General features: G+C 30.5%; 2 pseudogenes; one reads left to right on the forward strand and one right to left on the reverse strand.

Annotated features, from left to right (window-relative positions):
* Nucleotides 1-2,418: 2,418 nt before the first annotated feature.
* On the reverse strand, nucleotides 2,419-2,531 carry LOC112474657 (annotated as a pseudogene).
* Nucleotides 2,532-19,733: 17,202 nt separating this feature from the next.
* Nucleotides 19,734-19,849, forward strand: LOC112475026 (annotated as a pseudogene).
* The last annotated feature ends 647 nt before the right edge of the window (nucleotides 19,850-20,496 follow it).

A 20,496-nucleotide genomic window follows, 5' to 3' on the forward strand; every position in this document is an offset into this window, starting at 1 on the left:
AAAATCTAGTACAGCAATCAAAGTGAAATATAATTTAATATTTTCAGTTATTTTTAGTCATTAATAATATTATTTATAATATGCTTACTTTACTTTGCTAGAGTACTTAAGGTGATAACAAAAATCTCAATAAGTAAAAGGTTAGTTTCTTTAGATTTACAAACTATGTATAGAGACGATATTTGGTCTATCTCTATTTAGTTTCCATTCTTAAGACACACCCTTGTAGGCCTCTACTCTGGAAGCTTAATATGTTTACTAGAAATCTTCCTTCTTGGCTGACTTTAATCTATACTTCTCCCCAACCCCAGTTATTTCAGACTGAAAGTTCTACTGAGTTTATAAACTATCTTTTTTTTTTCTTGGTTGTTTGTCTCTTTTATATTACAGTTTAAAAATCTCAAATGTTTCAAGTGAAAAACTGGCACAGATTGTCAAGCTCTCTTCAGTAGTCTTGGTTCTAAAATTTTAATCCTCAAATTTATGGTAGTTTTGTAGATATGAACTTCAAATTTTGTCTGGTCGGATTTGCGACATAATTAAAAATTCTTTTGGCTACTCTGGCTTTTAAGGGATCCCCTCTGACTGGCTTCACAGGCTCCAGCTCACAGAATTTAGAACTTGGAAAAGTATTTTACAGCATGTTGGATCTCACTTCAGTTAACTGTCCAGAATTATTTCCTAGAATACTGGCACACGAAATCATTGTTCTTTCAGATGCTATCTATTTACTTTAACAGACTTTTTTTTGTTTTTCTTTATCTAACTTTTGTAGTTTTTCTTGTCATAAAATTGTTATGGTAAAAGTCACTCCATCATAGCTGTGATTCCGGCCTGGGGTTTTGACTTGAGCAACTAGTTAGATGGTTGGTGCCATTTACTAAGATGAGACATTAACGCAGGTGCCCATATGACATCGGGAATAAATAATTCTATTTTGAGCATGTAAATTTTGAAATACCTTTTACATAGTGGAGAGGATCAGTGAGCAATTTTATGTATCAATTTTGTTCATTCTTTAAATTTGACGATTAGGTGCCCAACATATGCCAGATACTATTCTCATGGCAGTGTACATTAATAAAGATACATTTGATTTAAAAACATTAGACTATATTAAAAGGCATTAAAATAACTTTGTGTGTATATCACACACACACACACACACACACACACACACAATTTCGGAGTGCCATATCAATTGAAAACTACTAAGTGGTGTAGAGCAGTGGTTAGCAAAAATTAAACTGTGTGAGAATCTCCTGGAGGACTTGTTAAAATACAGACTCAATGACCCCTATCTCTAGTTTTTGATTCAGTGCACCTGAAGTGTTACCCAAGAATTTGCATTTCTAAAAATGTGATGCTGATACTGTTAGTCTATGAACTACATCCAGAAAACCAGTGCTTTGGAATACACATATCGAAATATATTTTCTTAAAAATTCATTATTTTAAGCCTATCAAGCATTCAATTTTCCTTTGGCTAGCTTTTTATTTGAAAGCAGTTAGCCAAAATCTATTCCTAAATGTTCTGTTGTAATTTATAACACGTCACTTGTGGTGAAATATCACTTTAAAATAGAAACAACAGAATGATGAGATTCTTTAAAAACTGGATATATTCAGTTATCTTAACCTTCTTACACATGACAAAATGTGTGTTATTAATAGAGCTTTATTTCCTTCTAACTTTACTACTTACTATAAATAAAGACTAGAATAACAAGAATGCATACTTAATTTGATACACAACTGACTTTTCCTTCTTAAAAGCATTTATTCATGTAAGAATTTGATTTTTGGATGAAATATGTTTTTCCCTTTGTGAAGTCAAGATACTATAAACACCTGAGGTTTATTGGGAATTCACTGAGCAAAAGACAAATGTGTACACTTTCCTTTTTATCTATTCCTAAATACATGACTAATCTACCAAGTAGAATTGCTTCTGAATTTATTAGATGTTGTATATAGGAAAAAAATTGTTCGACTTAAAATTTGTTTGAACATTATATATGAATGCAATTCCAAGTTTACTTCAAAAGGAATCGATACTGATAAAAATATATATTAAAATATTTTTAAAAGTACAAGATAGAGTAGGTATGTATATTTGTCACTTTTCTGAAAAAAAAATTGGTATCACTATGATACAAATTATCACTAAAAAAATAAAATCATAAACACAAGTATAAAGAAAAAGAATTGAGCAAATTTTCTTTAGTTAGGCAAAAGAAAAAAATGTAAATAAATGGTCAATAAGCATGTAAAAAGTTATCCCCACACTAATTATTTGAGAAAGAGAAATAAACCAATAAAATAATTGCAAGATTTACATTAATTTTTCATCTTTATCTTATCTTATTAGTTAGCTCATTCATGGGTTATTTATCTTAATAAATATTATCATTTTTTAAAATTTTCATGCTCTTTTTTTCTTCATGAATTTACGTGTCATCCTTGTGCAGGGGCCATGCTAATCTTCTTATCAAACCAATTTTAGAGCACTCCATGCTTTTTTTTATGGAAAGAATTTCTAATTGCTTTTTTATAGTATCTTGATCTTGTATTATGGATATCAAATTCAACTGTTCTATTGCTTCATCTTGATCTTACCTTATGTTTTGGATTTCTTAAATGGTCCACTATTTATTGGTTGTCCTTTCATATCAACAAATAAAAACATATCTATTGATTTAAATAGCTGCAGGAGTTTTTTGTCTATATTTGTCTGTCATAAGTGAGCTGTACCTTTGGTAATATGTGCATTAGAGGACCAGGCTCACTGACACAGGGCTTCAACAGAGAGTAGGAAGGAACCTTGGACCCCTGACCCCCACCCCGTATAGTTAAAATAGTTTCTCTATGAATTGTGAAATACAGTGTATTTATTGTTGAACTGTGTTACATTACTTTGCCTTACTTTTCTTTCTTTCATCATGTTTTGGAGGACCATGTTGTCACCAAATTGAAATTCAGTTTCTTGATGAATTACTCTGCTTTTTAATGACCAGGTCCTATCTTTCATTATAGTATATGATCCCTCATTTAATATACCTTTGGTGTTCTAGTATAAAGAATCTTACTTATCTTGGGAATTTTTTTCTGCTTTTATTTCTTCATTGTTGTGATCCCACAAGCTGTTGAAGCTGGACATTTTTTTAAAAACATCTCATCCACTTATGGCTCTCCTTCCAGTTTTTAGCACTCCTTCAACTGGATATTCTACATGTTTGTTTTAGGCTGCCAACATCACTCTGGGTCAGTTCACCAGGCACCACAGTTTTCTTTAAAGCTCTTCATTCCAAAATACTCTCCTTTACTTGTTTATAATACAATATTCAGTCTAATTCTCATTTTTCTAGCTCTTAACTTTGCCTCTTCCTGTTTGTAGCCTTGCCTTTATATTCCAGGTCACAATCTTTTATTATTGCCATCTCAACCCTGATTCAGATTCTTACTATAGTTTGCTTGTAAAATGCTACTGATTTCCTTTTAGCCACAGAATCTTGGTGCCAACCATATATGGCTGATGTTTTGTTCAAGTTAATTTCTGTCCAGCAAGCTGGAACTGTGATGTTGATTGTGCCATGCTGCGGAGGCCTGTACTATGTAAATGTAATTAATTAGTCTTTGTTTAGCAATGTTCCAAGACATGATATTTTCCAAAACAGTGTTTATCAAGGGGCACTTATTTTTAGTGGCAAAGTTGAGAAATATATTTTTCACAGTATTTTCATAAGTGCTCCCTTCACTTAGAAAATCCTTAGGGCATGATTTGACTTTTATTGGTTTTTAGTTGCCAATATGCAATTACAAACTGATGCCAATGTTGAAAGACATTCCTAATCTTACCTGGAAGTCAAGAGTCACCAAGCATTTCAATTTCACTAGAAAAGTAAAAGGCTCAAAAGAGCTTGCAGGTGGGGAGATAGTATCACAAAAAACCTCACAAATATGATATAGTTGTTGACAGGTTCTGGAGTTTCTGAGTGACAGCAGGATCTTAAAAAAGGAAATTTTCCTAAGAGGATTTATACAGTCGAGGTTTGATTTATGAAATGAAGGAAAATATCTCTACCAAAGAAAATGTAATATAAATGGAGAAAAAAAAGAACTGAATAGACTCAAGTTATAAGCTACTTAATATAGTGTGAATGCAATTGAACTTAATATAGTAATATAAATTTAGAGAGAGATGGAATTAACTTTATTTTTCTATAATTTCTATTTTGCAATTTGAAATCTGTGCCATTTTTAAAGCATTTAAAAATTATAATCAAATTAAATAGTGATAGTCAGTGATTACAGTCAGCTTGACCTCAGTATATACTGTACTTAATTTAAGGATGATTAACCTCCACCCCATAATTTTATTTCTCAACCTTTCCAATTAATTTACAAACTGACTAGAAATCAAACCTTTTGATTATAAATCTGCTTGCAATGATTTTTTTCTATCTTTGGGTGGTGTGCTCTCAGCCACTAGAAAGTAGGGTGGGATGCTCTGTAAGAATTTGCAGATTTCCCAGAGGTGTCCCTGGATCACAGTTGCCTGCTCATTCAGGCAATTGTAGAATGATTTTATTTTTTTTTCTTTTTTGGTGATGATAAAACTGCAGTGGCATATTCAGCTGTACACATAAGAGTTTAATTATTTCATAATGTGCCTGAATTATCTTCAAAGATCACTTTTTTTTTTTCTCCAGAAACTGATAGCTTCAGGTAAAAAGTCTTAGTTAGGCATAAAAGTCACTTTGAAGTACTCTGGATTGCTTCCCAGATCTGGTGTGCCTCTTTATTTGCGATATAGTGACATCAGCATTTTATATTTCAAAATTTATTCTAAAGAAAAAGTAATTTTTTAAAGCTAAATAAACAATGATATCACTAAATTGGCAACATTGAACAAACAACAAAAGCATCTACATATATACTTTATGTCCCTTTAAAATTGTAAGATAAAGATGGATGTATTAAACTGAGTTTATAAAATTGATAACACATAAAAGGCTTTTCTCAAGCAAGAAAATATGCATGTTGTTACTTTTCATCTTTTAAATATGACACCATTGAATATCATAAAATTGTCTATCTTATATTTGAGAAAAATGTTTTACATTTAAAATTCGAGTAATTATACTTTGTTGAGAGCTTATACAATAATCGTTGCTGAGGGGGCAAGAAATGGAATAGTGTTGAATTCAAATATGTTGATGTATGAAACTACTAGGCTTATTTCTTATGGAATGTTAGATTCATTATAAGTGATTGAACTTTTAAATTAGTGTTATACATGAGTTAGGTAGGGGAAATAAGTCTGAAAATGTGAAAAGTTCACTTTTTAAGTTTTATCTATTTTAAGTAAATTACTTCTATCTGTGGTAAATTGAGCAAATGAGAACATACTTAAATATTTACTATATACAAATGTGATATATGGGACTATGCTGGTTACTCTGGGATCTAATAAGAAGCCTAGAATTGATTCCTTTTTAAGGAGTTAATGATGTTGATAGAAAAATAAAGATAAGTGTAAAATTAAATTACCATTTACTTGAACAATTCCTGATAATTTTTTTCATATGAAACATACAAGTGAAAGTTCTATATATATAAAAAAAGGGTACATTTTAAAGACTATGATCAGAACCTGTGCTCCATAAATCACTCTGAAGCAAATCTAACTGGTTCTTATTAATAAAGTTTCAGCTTGAATCAAGTCCCTTCAATAGATCTTCGCTGACTACAAATTGTCCACAGTTATATCTATTTTTACTTCTGAATTCCTAAACCATTTAGTCACCAAATTATAAATATGTCTAACATATATATTGACATATATTTTCTATCACTATGTTTTTATGGTTACAGTTAGTCCTCTTAGTTTACTATAATCATCTCATAGTAGAAGATTTTTATATTATATTTCTTTACTCAGCAGAGGATATTATATGTAGTAGGCACTAAGTAAACATTTACTAATTAAACACAACAAACTTAGATTATAATAGATGTAGTTTGTGGCATGTGCCCCACCTAAAGACACTTTAAGAGGTAGTCTTATGTACCACAGGAACTCTCTCCAGACACAGACGATTAGAACTAACCTGGCAAACAATTTTTAGGCATTCCAATAACCTATGCCATGTAAGACAAATCATCAAATTCTGTCTGTTGAGAATTTAAAATAAGCAACACAGAGAGTATTATTATCAGTAATGAACTCTGGATGAAACAGATAAGTCATAATGAAGAAATGGGGATGAGCTGTATTGAACCAAAAGTAAAATACCTAAATAGAGGGAACTAGTTGAGAGAAAAAATAGAAAGAAATAGACATAAAAGAGCAAGAAGCCCCAGAGAAATGCTTTGTCTTAGGTTTGGATGGATTTCAAGAGAACAGTTTCAGTTTGCAAAGATTAGTAGGTTTTTTTTTTTTTTTTTTTTTCTGTCTGAGGAAGTGGAAGATAGGTCAGAATAGTCTATATTAATTTCAAGGAAAAAAGTTTTTTCAAGTGATTTTGATGAGTGGATCTTTGATAAGCCACTCCTATTATTTGAGGATCATTGATTAAATATGTACAAATTAATATGATTTTTCTAGACCTCATTGCTTAATTTACCAGAGCAGATAAATAAGGTATGGCAGTTTCTTTCCTTAGTAAAAAAATAATAATATAGAAATTCAAAATAATCACATTCAAATGCTTATTTTGCTTATCTATTTTAGATTGATAAATATGACTTTAAACCTAATTTACATACACCAGATCAAATTCTAAAAGTTATTTACAATATATAAAAACACAATTCAATTCAGAGAGTCATACACCTTGCTAAGGTATTACCATTGGCTATCATCTACTTATATCTGAACAACCAAATCATCATACATGCTTCAAGCAGCTTTTGAAGTACAGGTTGAACTCTGAATACTCCAAATTAAAAGCATAGATCCATTAGCATTCTAAGTGTTTTTTGTTAAAGGATGTATTTATTTTATTTGGCTTGACAGTTTTCTAACAACTGCTCAATCATTCTGTGAACCAGTTTGATGTCAAACCAGGATATTCCTTATTCAATAGAATTTAGATGATAAATATATTCTTTTATAAAAGTCATAAGAGGAAGTGCTTATAAAAAAAGTTATGATGTTTTTAACACAATTATAAAAGGAGTATTTGAATATGTCAAATTTAATTTAAACTTGAAATGCTAATTCCAACATTTACATTCAAGGTAACGTTCAGTTTATTAAACTCACCACTGGCAAGAATGTGTCAAGAAGAGGCATTTAAAGTGATAAAATTTTCAATTTAATTCTGCAAATATTTATTGGGCAATTACAACGTGAAAGCACTGCATTAGACTTAGTTAAGAAGACAAGATGAAAAAGACAAGTTTCCTGCCCTACATTCTATAAAGAAAATATAAGCAACTATATAAGCTTGTATTTCTTATCTTTCGAATTAGATACAGACATCTTTCCTGAATTGCTATTATAGTTTTCAAGGTATAAGCCATATATTTTAAACCTGTGATTATCTACTGTTTCCCTAAGAAATCAAATTATAGGCACTGGTTCAATAAGCTAATTTGACTTTTTTTGTTAAAGGATCAAATTCATGAGAAGTTGTGATAAAAAACAAAACAAAACAAAACAAAAAAACAACTCTTGAAGCCAAGTATTCTTACTTGAGTTTTCATATCCTCCACATCATAGTTTTCCTTTTTCTAAATTACTAGTTTGATAAATGAAAAGCTGTTGTCTTAGTAGTATGGAGAAGATGTTAAGAATGGCTACTTATGAGGTAATTGGAGCAAGTCAGTTTAGCAGGTAGAGGCTTTTTGAGAGAGAAAAAAGTGGGTGGGTGCCATTTTCAATGAAAAAATAGAAAGTGAAATAGAAGTAGCAGAAATTCTGTACAAAATAGAAACACCTTTTTCCTTTTCTTTTCTAAAAAATATATGAAGTGAGAACATTAAAATTCTTTAATGTTTAAACTACATTTATTTCCACTGTTGAGTACTGGCAAGTTGGGACTCAGCGTGACAGAGGTGAGATAAATTATCATGGCCTATGTATTGGGTATGATTTTCAGGATATTTTTATTTGGCTAAAATGTCTCAACACTTAAAAATAAAACATTAAAATAACCAAATTCTTATAAAAAATGAGCGCTGGTTATAATTTCACTAGAGTTTCTATGGTATGCTTATTTTTTAATATAACCTTGATTTTTATTCTAATATAAAATAGTCTTCAATAAACATTAAATAAAACACTTCTAAGAGACATGGCTATTTATACATCTCATTAAAAAAAAATATGTTATATTGAATATTGACAAACTTATTCCAAAGTTTATACAGAGAGGAAAAAGAGCCAGAATAGCCAACATGGTATTGAAGAAAAACAAAGTTAGAAGACAGATGCTCCCTGACTTCCAGACTTATTATAAAGTTACAGTAATCAAAACAATATGGTTTGGTGAAAATATAGATATACAGATCAATGAAACAAAATAGATCCACATAACTGATTTTTGATAAAGGAGCAAAAGCGATACAATGAAGCAAAGGCAGTCTTTTCAACAAATAGTGCCAGAACAACTAGATGACCACATGCAAATGAATAATAAATCTAGACACAGATTTTACACCCTTCACAAAAATTAACTCAAACAAATCACAACTCTAAATGAAAAACTTAAAACTATAAAACTTGTGGAAGATAACAGGAGAAAACTTAGATGACTTTTAATATAGTAATGACTTTTTAAGTACAACACTAAAGGCATGATCCATAAAAATATAACTTATAAGCTGGACTTCTTTAAAATTAAAAAACAAAATTAAATCTGCTCTGTGAAAGACAATTTCAAAAATGAGAAGACCAAGTACAGACTGGGAAGAAATATTAGCAAAAGACATGTCTGATAAAGAACTATTATCCAAAATACACAAAGAATACTAGTGGTTACCAGAGGGTAGGGGGTGGAGGTGGAGTGGGGAGATAGACACAGTAAAGGAGGTCAAATGTAGGGAGGGGGGTAGGGGAGGTAGTGGGTAAAGGGTATCAAATATATGGTAGCTGAAGGAAACTAGACTTTGGTGATAAATACACAATAGAATATACAGATGTCAAATTATAATGTACACCTGAAAATTATATAATTGTATTAGCCAATGTTACCACAATAAACTTAATTTTTTAAAAGTTAAAAAAAAAAAAGAAAGAAAATGAACAACCTGATTAAAAAATGGGCCAAAATCTTAATGGACACCTCACCAAAGAAGAAATACAGATGACAAATAAGCATATAAAAAGATACTCCACATTATGTATCATCAGAGTAATTCAAATTAAAATAACAATGAGATACTACACACCTATTAGAATGCACAAAATCCAGAACACTGATAACAGCAAATGCTGGTGAGGAGGTGAAGAAGCAAGAACTCATTGTTTGCTAGTGGAAATGCAAAATGGTCCGGCTACTTTGGAAGATAGTTTGGTGGTTTTTTACAGAACTAAACATACTCTTGCCATATGATCCAGCAATCATACCCCTTGGTATTTACTCAAAGGAGCTGAAAATGTCTGTCCACACACATGCCTATACATGGACACTTATAATAGCTTTATTCATAATTGCCAAAACTTGCAAACAATCAAGATATTTTTAGTAGGTAAATAAACAAACCAAGGTACATCAGGCAATGGAATATTGTATTCAGTGCTAAAAAAGAAATGAGCTATCAAACCAGGAAAAGACATGGAGGAAACGTACATGCATATTACTAAGTAAAAGAAGCCAGTCTAAGAAAGCTACATACTATATGATTCCAACTAAATGACATTCTAGAAATGGAAAAACTATAGAACAATGAAAGAACTATTGGTTTTCATGTGTTGGCATGAAAGGAAGAGATGAATAAGTAGAGCACAGAGGATTTTTAGGGTAGTGAAAATGCTCTGTATGATACCATAATGATAGATACATGTCATTATACATTTGGCTAAAAACATAGAATATACAAAACAAAGAGTGAACTTTAATGTAAATGACAGACTTTGAGTGATTATGATGTGTTAATAATATAGACTGATCAATTGTAACAAATGTACTATTCTGCTGAGATATGTTGATAATGGGGGAGACTATGTATTTGTGAGCAGGGAGAAGGTATACGAGACATTCGTGTACTTTTTCTCAATTTTTGCTGTAAATGTAAAACCATTCTAAATATAAATTCTTAGTAAACAATTATAAGGCATTTTAGATAGTCAATGGATCAAAAATAATGCCTAATCAAAAAATATGTTGTATTAATTTACTAGGACTGACACAACACAACAAACTGACACAACAAAACACTGACTGGGTGACTTAAATAACTAATTTATTTTCTTATGATTCTGGAGGCTGGAAGTCAGAGACAAAATATTACTAAAATTTATTTCCTTTGAAGACTTTCTCCTTGGTTTGTAGATGATTGTCTTTTTCCTCTGTCTTTACATGTGTGTGTATCTGTGTCCAAATTTTCTTTTATAAACACACTGGCCATTTCTAGTTAAGATGCATCTTATTTCGATTTAATTACATTATTAAAGACCCTATCTCCAAACAGAGTTACACTATAGAATACTGAATGTTAGTGTTTCAATATATGAATTTGAGAGCGAGCACAAATCAACCTATAGCATTGATGAAATTTCTTTCTTTCTATAGATTAACTCAGTGTTTCACCTCAAGACATCTTTAAACCTAACTCAAAGTGTTTTTGTATAATTTAAATCTCCATTTCTTTCTTTCTTGAGGTGGAAAAGATAGTTCCTTTCAACTGATGTCGAAATCAAAGTTAAATATTATATTTTGTGGCAAAAGATATAAACATGATATATTGATCAAAAAAATTTTAGATATAATAGTTCTAAAGAAAACATGATTAAATAACATTTATTTTCAAAAATATATATTTAGACTATACATTATGATCAAGTAATATTCATTATAGCACAGCAAGGCTGGTTTAATTTAGGAAATATATCAACATATATTCTTAAAACTGGAAGAATATACCAGAAGATGCTAAAAAGTCATACAAAAAAGTTGGTAATCATTCTTAATTTCAATTTCAATTTCACTGAACAAGAAATAAAATAAAACAACCTAAATATAACATTAATTATTCCAGCCAAAATTAATCTATAATTAATAAAACAATAAAGTTACAATGATTAAAATAAGAAAAGAGAGAAAGTTTCTTATTATTTTGGCCAGTATTCGACTAAATTCTAGATGGATGCTGATGTTTAGGAAAACAGAGACAATTAAGATACTTTTAATAAATACACTCTCTTTAGGATGTCAGATAATTGCTATGTCTTTGACCTCAGTTTTGTGTCCTAGTAGACAATGCTGAGAAAAAAAACAATACATTATAAAATACAAGCATTCCAATTTATAATAGAACTACCAATTAGAAATAATTTTGAAATTCCATTTATAATAATGAAAAAACATAAAATAGCTAGACATATACAGAAAATGTAGAAGGCCCGTTCACATAAAACTATAAAATTAATAAAATAAGGATCCTTGAATAATATGTAGAGGCATATAATTTTCCTGTATTTGAAAACTTTACATAAAAATATAAATCATTTTAAACTAATATAGAAATTTACTGAAATTACAATTACAATTTCCAAATGGTTTCTTGGAATTAGTAAAAATGATTCATAACTTCAAAAGGAGGAATGCATTTCTGAGACTTTTCAATTGATTTTTTAAATAAAATGCAATGTATTTAGACTGAAAATAATGCTAGTATAATTAAATCCGTTACTATTATAAAATTAAAGGTATACTCTCAGATATGCTTCATATACATTGTTGTGTATACCTTTGATTTCTTTCCAGTTTCATTAATTATGACTTACTGAATTAATCATTCTTTTCCATTGATATTCCAGTTTTCAAAAGAATGAATTATATATTTTTTCTTAATTTTTCTAATATTTTATAGTTTTGTTTATAAAATGGTATTTATAAAACTTTATGAAACTATAAAAATTAAAAGAAAAAATTTTGAAAGAATGTAACTATATTCAATGAAGGCTCAATTAAACAATGCAGAAAATATAAAAACCATAAAGACTACCTAATTAATTAATGTTTTCTGTATACCAGACTGAACAAGAATTAGTAGATAAATTATACACTAAAGAATATTCTTATGATATATAACATGGCCAAAGGCTTACTATCTCAGTACAAAAAGATTTACACACACACACACACACACACACGCACACACACATACACACACACACAGGTAAATAAAAATGTAGGTAAAATTTTAAACGGGTAATTATTAGAAATAAATGAAACTATGTTAAAACTAAAAGGTATCATTGCCTCATTTATATGATGAAAAAGAAGATATTTTATTTTGTGTTTAAAAATTATTTTATTTCAACCATACTTTATTTTACCTTTCAAATTACTGTAATAAACAAAAGTTTACAAGTGATTTCTTTCTCTAAATGTACCTATATAATTTGGATACCAGTAAAAATAATTGCAAAAAATTAGTCATTTTAGTGGTCATTGTTTAATATAACAAGGTTGATAATAACTCAATTATCTCTAAAAGGTAAAATGGAAAGATATATATTCCTGCTATAGTAATCATAATCTCAAATGTAAGAATTTCTTTGCACAGTGGATTATAATAAACCTATTGCAACTTAATTTCACAGGAAGTAGTTCTAAACAAATGCCCCAGGAACCTCAGTTCTTGAAAGTGTATGGAATGTGCATAGATAAAATTAAAACAGAACTTTACCTATTTGGTTAGTGTATTTATACTGCTAATTCAGTACATAATTTACCCATTATATTTAACCAAGTTCTTTCCCAACAACCTTTACACCAAATATATCTCAATAAACAAAATTGAAACATATAGTTTTAATTTTCAGCTTAGGCAAAAGGAAACTATTTTTCCCATATTTTCTATTTCTATGTAAAAAAGTGTTCATTAGTCAAATATTTAAATATCTTAAAGTGATTTAAATTCTAATAGTGTTGAGAGCATATAGATACAGTCACATATATATATAGATAGATGAATTATTTATTGCTGTAACATTTTATAAATATTATTTGGCAATATTAATTATCTATATATTTTTGTATTTTTTATTTTATTTCTTTGATTCTTTAATGTCACCACATATTTGACCCCTTTTACTTCATTCACCTTCCCCCTCCTCCCTCTTCCCCTACCCTCTGGTAACTGCTAGTCTATTGTCCATGTTCATGAGTCTCCGTTTGGTGCTTTTAGGTTTTTATCTCACATATAAGTGATATCATGTGGTTTTCAAATTGAATGAGATGAACTCCTAAACTAGATTTCTAAGCTATGTGATGTAGGAGTTTTTAATTAGTTTGCAGAAAAATCTTTTATGAAAGTATTCCAAGTGGAGAATACATCATGTAACAAGAATCCAAAGTGGCAAACCCTCAGTTAATATCACACTTAATGGTGAAAAACTAAAAACCTTCCCTTAAAGATCAGGAACATGACAAGTATGTCCACTTTCATCACTGTTATTCAATATGGTATTGGAAGTACTAGCTAGAGCAATAAGGCAAGAGAAAGAAATAAAAGGCATCCAAATTGGGAATGAAGAAGTCTAATTGTCACTTTTCATAGATGCAATGATTCTGTATATAGACAACCCTAAAGACTCCACTAAGAAACTATTAGAAATAAATAAATACAGTAAAGTTTCAGGATACAAAAACTGTGTACAAAAATCATAGCATTTCTATACTCTGACACTGAATTTTTGGAAAAAAGAGATTTAAAAAAATTTCTTTTGAATTGCAACAAAAAGAATAAAATACCTAGGAATCTAACAAAACATGCAATGGACCTATATAATGAAAACTATTAAGATATTATTAAAAGAAATTGAAGAAGACACAAAGAAATGGAAAGATATTCCATGTTCATGGATTGGGAGAATCAACATAATTAAAATAACTTTATAGCCTAAAGCATTATACAGATTTAATGCAATCTCTATCAAAATCCCAACAATATTCTTTAAAGAAATAGAACAAAAATTCATCAGATTTGTATGAAAGCACAAAAGAATTCGAATAACTAAAACAAGCCTGAGAAAAAAGAACAAAGCCATAGATATCCCTTTGCCAGACTTCAAGTTATACTACAATGTGACAATAATCAAAACAGCATGATAGAAAAACAGACACACAGATCAATAGAACAGAATTGAGAATACGGAAATGAACTCCCATACATATGGGCAAATAATTTTTGACAAAGGAGCCAAAGCCATACAATGGGGAAAGAAAAGCCTCTTCAATAAATAGTGCTGGGAAAATGGGAAAGCCACATGCAAAAGAATAAAATTAGACTACTATCTATCACCATACACCAAAATTAACTCAAAATGGATCAAAGATCTGAATATAAGACCTGAAACAATAAATTTTATAGAAGAAAACATAGGTACTAAACTCAAAGATCTTGAATTTAGAGAAAATTATATGAATTTTATAAACTTGACAGAATATAGGCAAGGGAAGTAAAATCAAAAATAAATGAATGGAATTCTATCAAACTAAAAAGCTCTGTACAGCAAAAGAAACAAGGCAAAGAGGTAACCATCTGAATGAGAGAATATATTTGTAAACAACGTCTCCGGTAAGGGACTATTTTCTTAAACATATGAGGAACTTATACGACTCAACAATAAAGAAAACAAACAATCCAATTAAAAAAAAAAATAGGCAAAGAACCTGAACAGACACTATGCCCAAGAAGATATACAAATGACCAACAGACATATGAAAAAATGTCAACTTCACTAGCTATTATGGAAATGCAAATCAAAATCCCGATGAGATAATACCTCACACCTGTTAGAATTACTACCATCAACTAGAAAAGTAATAAAAAGTGTTGGAGAGGTTGTGGGGAAAAAAAGAACCCTCATACATTGTTGGTAGAAATGTAAATTGGTACAGCCACTATAGAAAACAGTATGGAGTTTCCTCAAAAACTAAAAATAGATTTACCATATGACTCAGCAATCTTCCCTTTGGATATTTACCTAAAAACCTTGGAAACATTTCTCCACAAAGATATAAGAACCCCTATGTTCATAGCAACATTATTCATGGGGGCCAAGACATGGAAACAGCTAGAGTGTCCCCTCGGTAGATGACTGGATAAAGAATATGTAGTATATAATACAATGGAATATCACTCAGCTGTAAGAAAAAAATGAAATACTGTCATTTGTCACAACATGAATGGATCTCGAGATTATTATGGTAAACCAAGTAAGTCAGACAGAAAAAGTTGAGAACCATATGATTTCACTCATATGTGGGATATAAAATTGAAAGTAATAGATGAACAAGACAAACAAAAGAAACTCATGGATATGGACAATAGTTTAATGGTTATGAGGGAGAATAGGGGAGACATGGAGAGGTAAATAAGAGTAAAGGGGGTTAAATATTTGGTGATGGAAGGAAATTTGACTTTGGGTGATGAACACACAATGAAGTATGCATATGATGTATTATTGAATTGTATACTTGAAATCTATTTGATTTCATTAACCAATGTCATCCCAATAATTTTAATTTAAAAAAAAAAAAAAAAAAAGAATACCAAGTAATACTATCAGGACACACTAGAGAAAATAAGAAGAGATCAATATACTTAAAGATGAGTTGTCACTCATATACAGAAATTTGCTCATTACTGGTCTCAAAGGCCCTGTTCAAGAGATTTGGTTTTATCTCAAGAGTAAAATCAGGAAGCCATTAAATAACTTATCTTTAAGCAAGTGAATAAAGTGATTTGAATGCTCATTTTTTATGCTATCTATATAATAGTTTGAAGCGGGGCAAGAAGATGGCATGCAGATAAGAAAATTTTCACATATCTTGTGGAAAATGCTGTCTTGAGTGAGAGTACTAAATACCAGTTAGAGAGAATAAATAAACTCAAGGAATAGTGTGAATATATAAATGTGTGCCATGTGGGGAAAGCAGTGCTAATATTGGCCTCTTCATCGGATGGCCTACAGACACTTAAAGCTGAACTTACTTAACATCAAAACATCTTTCTCCAGGGTTCCCAGTTTCAATAAATTGTACTGATATTAGTACAGATGGTCACTCCAATAAAATGGACAATTTTATTAACTTATCCTCTATTCGCTGCCTAGATAGAGTCAATAAAAACTTATACTATGTCTGCGGACTCATTTAATACCAATCATTGGCTCAAATTTTTCTTGGTGTAAAGTGCAACTCATTAAAGCATAAGTTAATTTGAAGGCTTCTTATCTGGCCAGTCTCAGCATTAACAATACATTGACCCCACACATTTTCCTGAAATATAAATAGCATTATACCAATTCCTGAATTCTTTCATAATACAATACACTATATTTATTTGTTTATCTCTTCTAACCTAATGCACTATCACCCATCATCTAGCACAGTGTGTGGCACATCTGATATGCGATATTTTCTCCGTGACTATTTGATGAATTTATGAATAAATAAAAGTAATAACTATATGGATATAATCATGAGAGTAGCTAGTGATCTGCCAGTCTGATACTAAGCCTATTGTTTTATAAATAGAAAAGTTCATATTTTTAATGACAAAATTAGCATTATTTCAAGAAATATTTCAGATACCTATAGACTTTTTAAAACACATACATTAAGTAATTTATTAAATTTTTGCTCAAATTGTTATTTATTTGGCATGAGATAATATAAAAAAACATTGTCAATGTCATCTCTACTGTAGTTAAAGCTTTGTTTAGCACTAATTTGTAATTATTCTTAAAATAAAACCATTTAGTAAAAGCAACATGACAGAAAATCAAGACAAGATTTTTCTAACATTGTGGAATCAATTATAACTATATGTGACTTTTCCCAAATGCACATGTCTCAAAGAACAATACTTCTTTTGTAGAGCACAGTTAACAGACCATTTTTTAAAATTTGCTTTATAAAAAACAATGTACATAATATATATTTCAACACACTTTTAATTCAGTACTAAAATATTATATAATTTATTCTTTATTATTCGATACCTTTTTTAATGCTATCTCGTGTACTGCCTATTCATTCAAGTATTTACATTGTAACAAAGAGTTAACAATTATTTTTGTTCTAGACCAGGAATTAGCATATAATGACTCACAGGGTAAACTCCAAGCTAGCAAATTCTTTTCATATGACCTATAAGCTAACAGAAATTTTTTCGAAGTGCTATTAAAACAAAAACAAAACAAAAAACTGAAGAAGAATATGAACAGAAACATATGGCATGCAAAGCCTAAAATATTTACTATCTGACCCTTTAAAGAAAAACAAATTGCCAAACTCTAAAACTAATTGAAAATTCCATGTTCAATTATTTTTCAAACATTTATCCCTTTCAAATCATCATTTTCACACAATTAACAGAAAGATTATGAATATCTCCAGGCATCTTTGCGAGTCTCAGCTATGTCACTATTCAAATTGCGCATATTTGTCATCCAACACAGTACGATGCTAATTTGTGACTGTGAGTGAGCTACTCACCTGTTCTGAGTCTCTTTTTCCTCATCTGTACCATGAGATACAGCAATAAGCCTGAGGTGATATTTTGAAGATTATTAAAATAAAAAGGCTAATGACTTAATACAGTGACTCACACATAGTAAGTATCCCATCATTGCCAGTTTTGCTTTCCCATTTTCTATTGATTCATTTTATATATTCATGTAAATTGCAGAGATATAATAAACTATAAAATTAGAACACTAGCAACAGGAATGAACAAACAAAGCATCTATATTAAAATGCAAAAATAAAAAATTAAAAAAAATTCTCATCTATGTGAAAATATAATTGTTTTTATTATATCAATTCCAAAAGTCAATTGCATGACTAATGTTCAGTGTTGGATTTGTATGAGTAAAAGTGCAATATCTAAAAATTACTCTGGTTAACAAATTCATATACATTAGGGACATAAAGTTATCTATAGATTTAATCATTATTAGGATATAGAAAATTTCTCTCCTTCAGTGTTTTAGTCATTGTGTATTGAAAAATAATTGACAATGATTGCTCACAAATTGTTAAATGCTTACATATTAGTCTTATGATTTACAGAATACTTTTCATGGATTATTGCATTTAATCTTCAAAAATCTTTTGAATTAAGTGTTATTACCCTCATTTCAAAGATGAGAGAACTGAAGCCTAACAAGTATAAGTGATTGCCCTAGATCTCACCACTATTAACTGGCTAAGTCAGAATTCAAACCAAAACAATTTGACCCGGAGCCTGTGTTCTTAACCACTCTGTGAAACCATTGCCAAATTAATAGCAACACGTTAACAGTAAATTTGAAGTTATTAAAGCTCATCACTAATTTTAGATGCTCAACTGATCTTAATAGTTTGGATATAAGATATGGGAAAATTTAAGGATGGCAAGGAAAAAGCTGTGCAACATTTGAACTAATTCTAGGCTTATTGAGAAGCCTGAGGCAGGTCAGAATACACAACCATAAAAGAAGATGGCGGTACAGAGGAATAGCATAGAGGTGTTTTTTGTTGTTGTTCTATTTGTGTTATTGAGGTATAATTGTATAAGTTTAAGATGTACACCCTGTTGCTTTGATGCATTTATACATTGCAATATGATTATTATCATAGTTTTAGTTAATATCTCTATCACCTTTACAGAATTAAGATCTGGTCTAGCAATTTTGATGTTTATAATATAATCTTGTTGACTATAATCTCTATGCTGTGCATTAGCTCTCTAGGAACTATTTATCTACTAGTTGCAAGTTTATATCTTTAAACATCTCCCCAATTCTCCTACTCCCAGCCTTCGGTAACCACCATTCTAGGCTCTTCTTTCACCTGAACAGTTTTTTTAGATTCTACATATAAATGATATCATACAGTCTCTGTATTTCTTTCTCTGACTTAACTCACTTAACATAATACCCTCAAGGTACATCTATATTGTTGCAAATGGCAAGATTTCCTTCCTTCTAATGGCTGAATAATACTCCCTTGTATATATACAGTCACACTCTGCTTAAGGACAGGAATGTGTTTGGAGAAATGTGTCCTTAGAATTTTGTCCTTGAGTGAACATCATAGAAGTGCACTCACACAAAACTAAATGGAATAACCTGTCAATGTAAGAAAGTCCAAACTTGTAGAGAATTGTTACACAATTTTATTTGAGCCAAACTGATGACTCTTCTGGGAAGCAAGATCTCAAATTCTTAAGAGATAGTTTGCAGTTTTTTTCATTCATTTGGAATTGAGGAGGGAATGTAAGGAAGATTACATGAAAGTGGGAGAAATGAAGACAGTAATTGGATTATAGGATACTTAATAAGATCACTTGCTTTCTTAAATGTGATTACAATTTATTTCAAAGGTAAATTAACCTTAGTGCACAGAAACAATGGACAAGGCTTGCTTAAGGCAAAGATAAACTTGTGCTAAAAAGTTGTATGCCTGCAGATGTGGTTTCATAGTGTAGTGGTTAGCATGTCTGCTTTATATGCAGAAGGTCCTGGGTTCGTGCCCCAGTGGAGACATAGTCCATGATCCACGGTCTATGGCCATGCCACCCTGAACAAGCCTGATGTCTGATCTTGGAAGCTAAGCTGGGTTGGGCCTGGTTAGTACTTGGATAGGAGACTACCTAGGAAGACCAGGTGCTGAAGGCTTAAGAAAAAAAAAAAAAAGTTATATGCCTGGGGTTTAACTACCCACCACAATCTGCTCAGTCAGGAATTTATGACCAGATCACCCTCTGGCATTACTTATTATAGAATTTTTTTCATCCACAGGAGAAAGGAGACAATAGACTACTTGAGTTTAAAAAGCGAAACAAACAAAAACAAAAACAGAAAACAGAATTTAACCCAGTATATTTGAAGATCTAATAGGCTTTATTAAGCTATTCATGAATTGAGTAGCATCTCATCTAGCAAATAAATGGATACTCCTAGGGGTTGTACAAAAAAGAATGTTTTTATAGAAAGAAGGATGGGGCAAAGGAGCTATTAACAAAAAAGAAAAAAAAAGAATTATTTTGGGGATGGGACATCTTTTTGTGGGGAGTGGAGGCAAAGGGAAGGGTTTTTATCATGCAGATTGCCTCTTCTTTCTATGAGGGATGAAAAAGGCACAGGTGACAGATTACTGGTGCTTGACCAGAAAATTCCAGACTAGTCGATTAAAATTGCATATCTGGGAGGGGCTGAAATTGTAATTAGATTAGGTATTAAATCTAGGTTTGATATCATGAACTTTCACAGCAAGTGACAACTTTTTGGACCTGTGGTTTTCTCTTTAACACTAGTAATAAAAT

This window comes from Pteropus alecto, unplaced genomic scaffold, assembly GCF_000325575.1.
Source record: "Pteropus alecto unplaced genomic scaffold, ASM32557v1 scaffold7, whole genome shotgun sequence".
Lineage (NCBI taxonomy): Eukaryota > Metazoa > Chordata > Mammalia > Chiroptera > Pteropodidae > Pteropus > Pteropus alecto.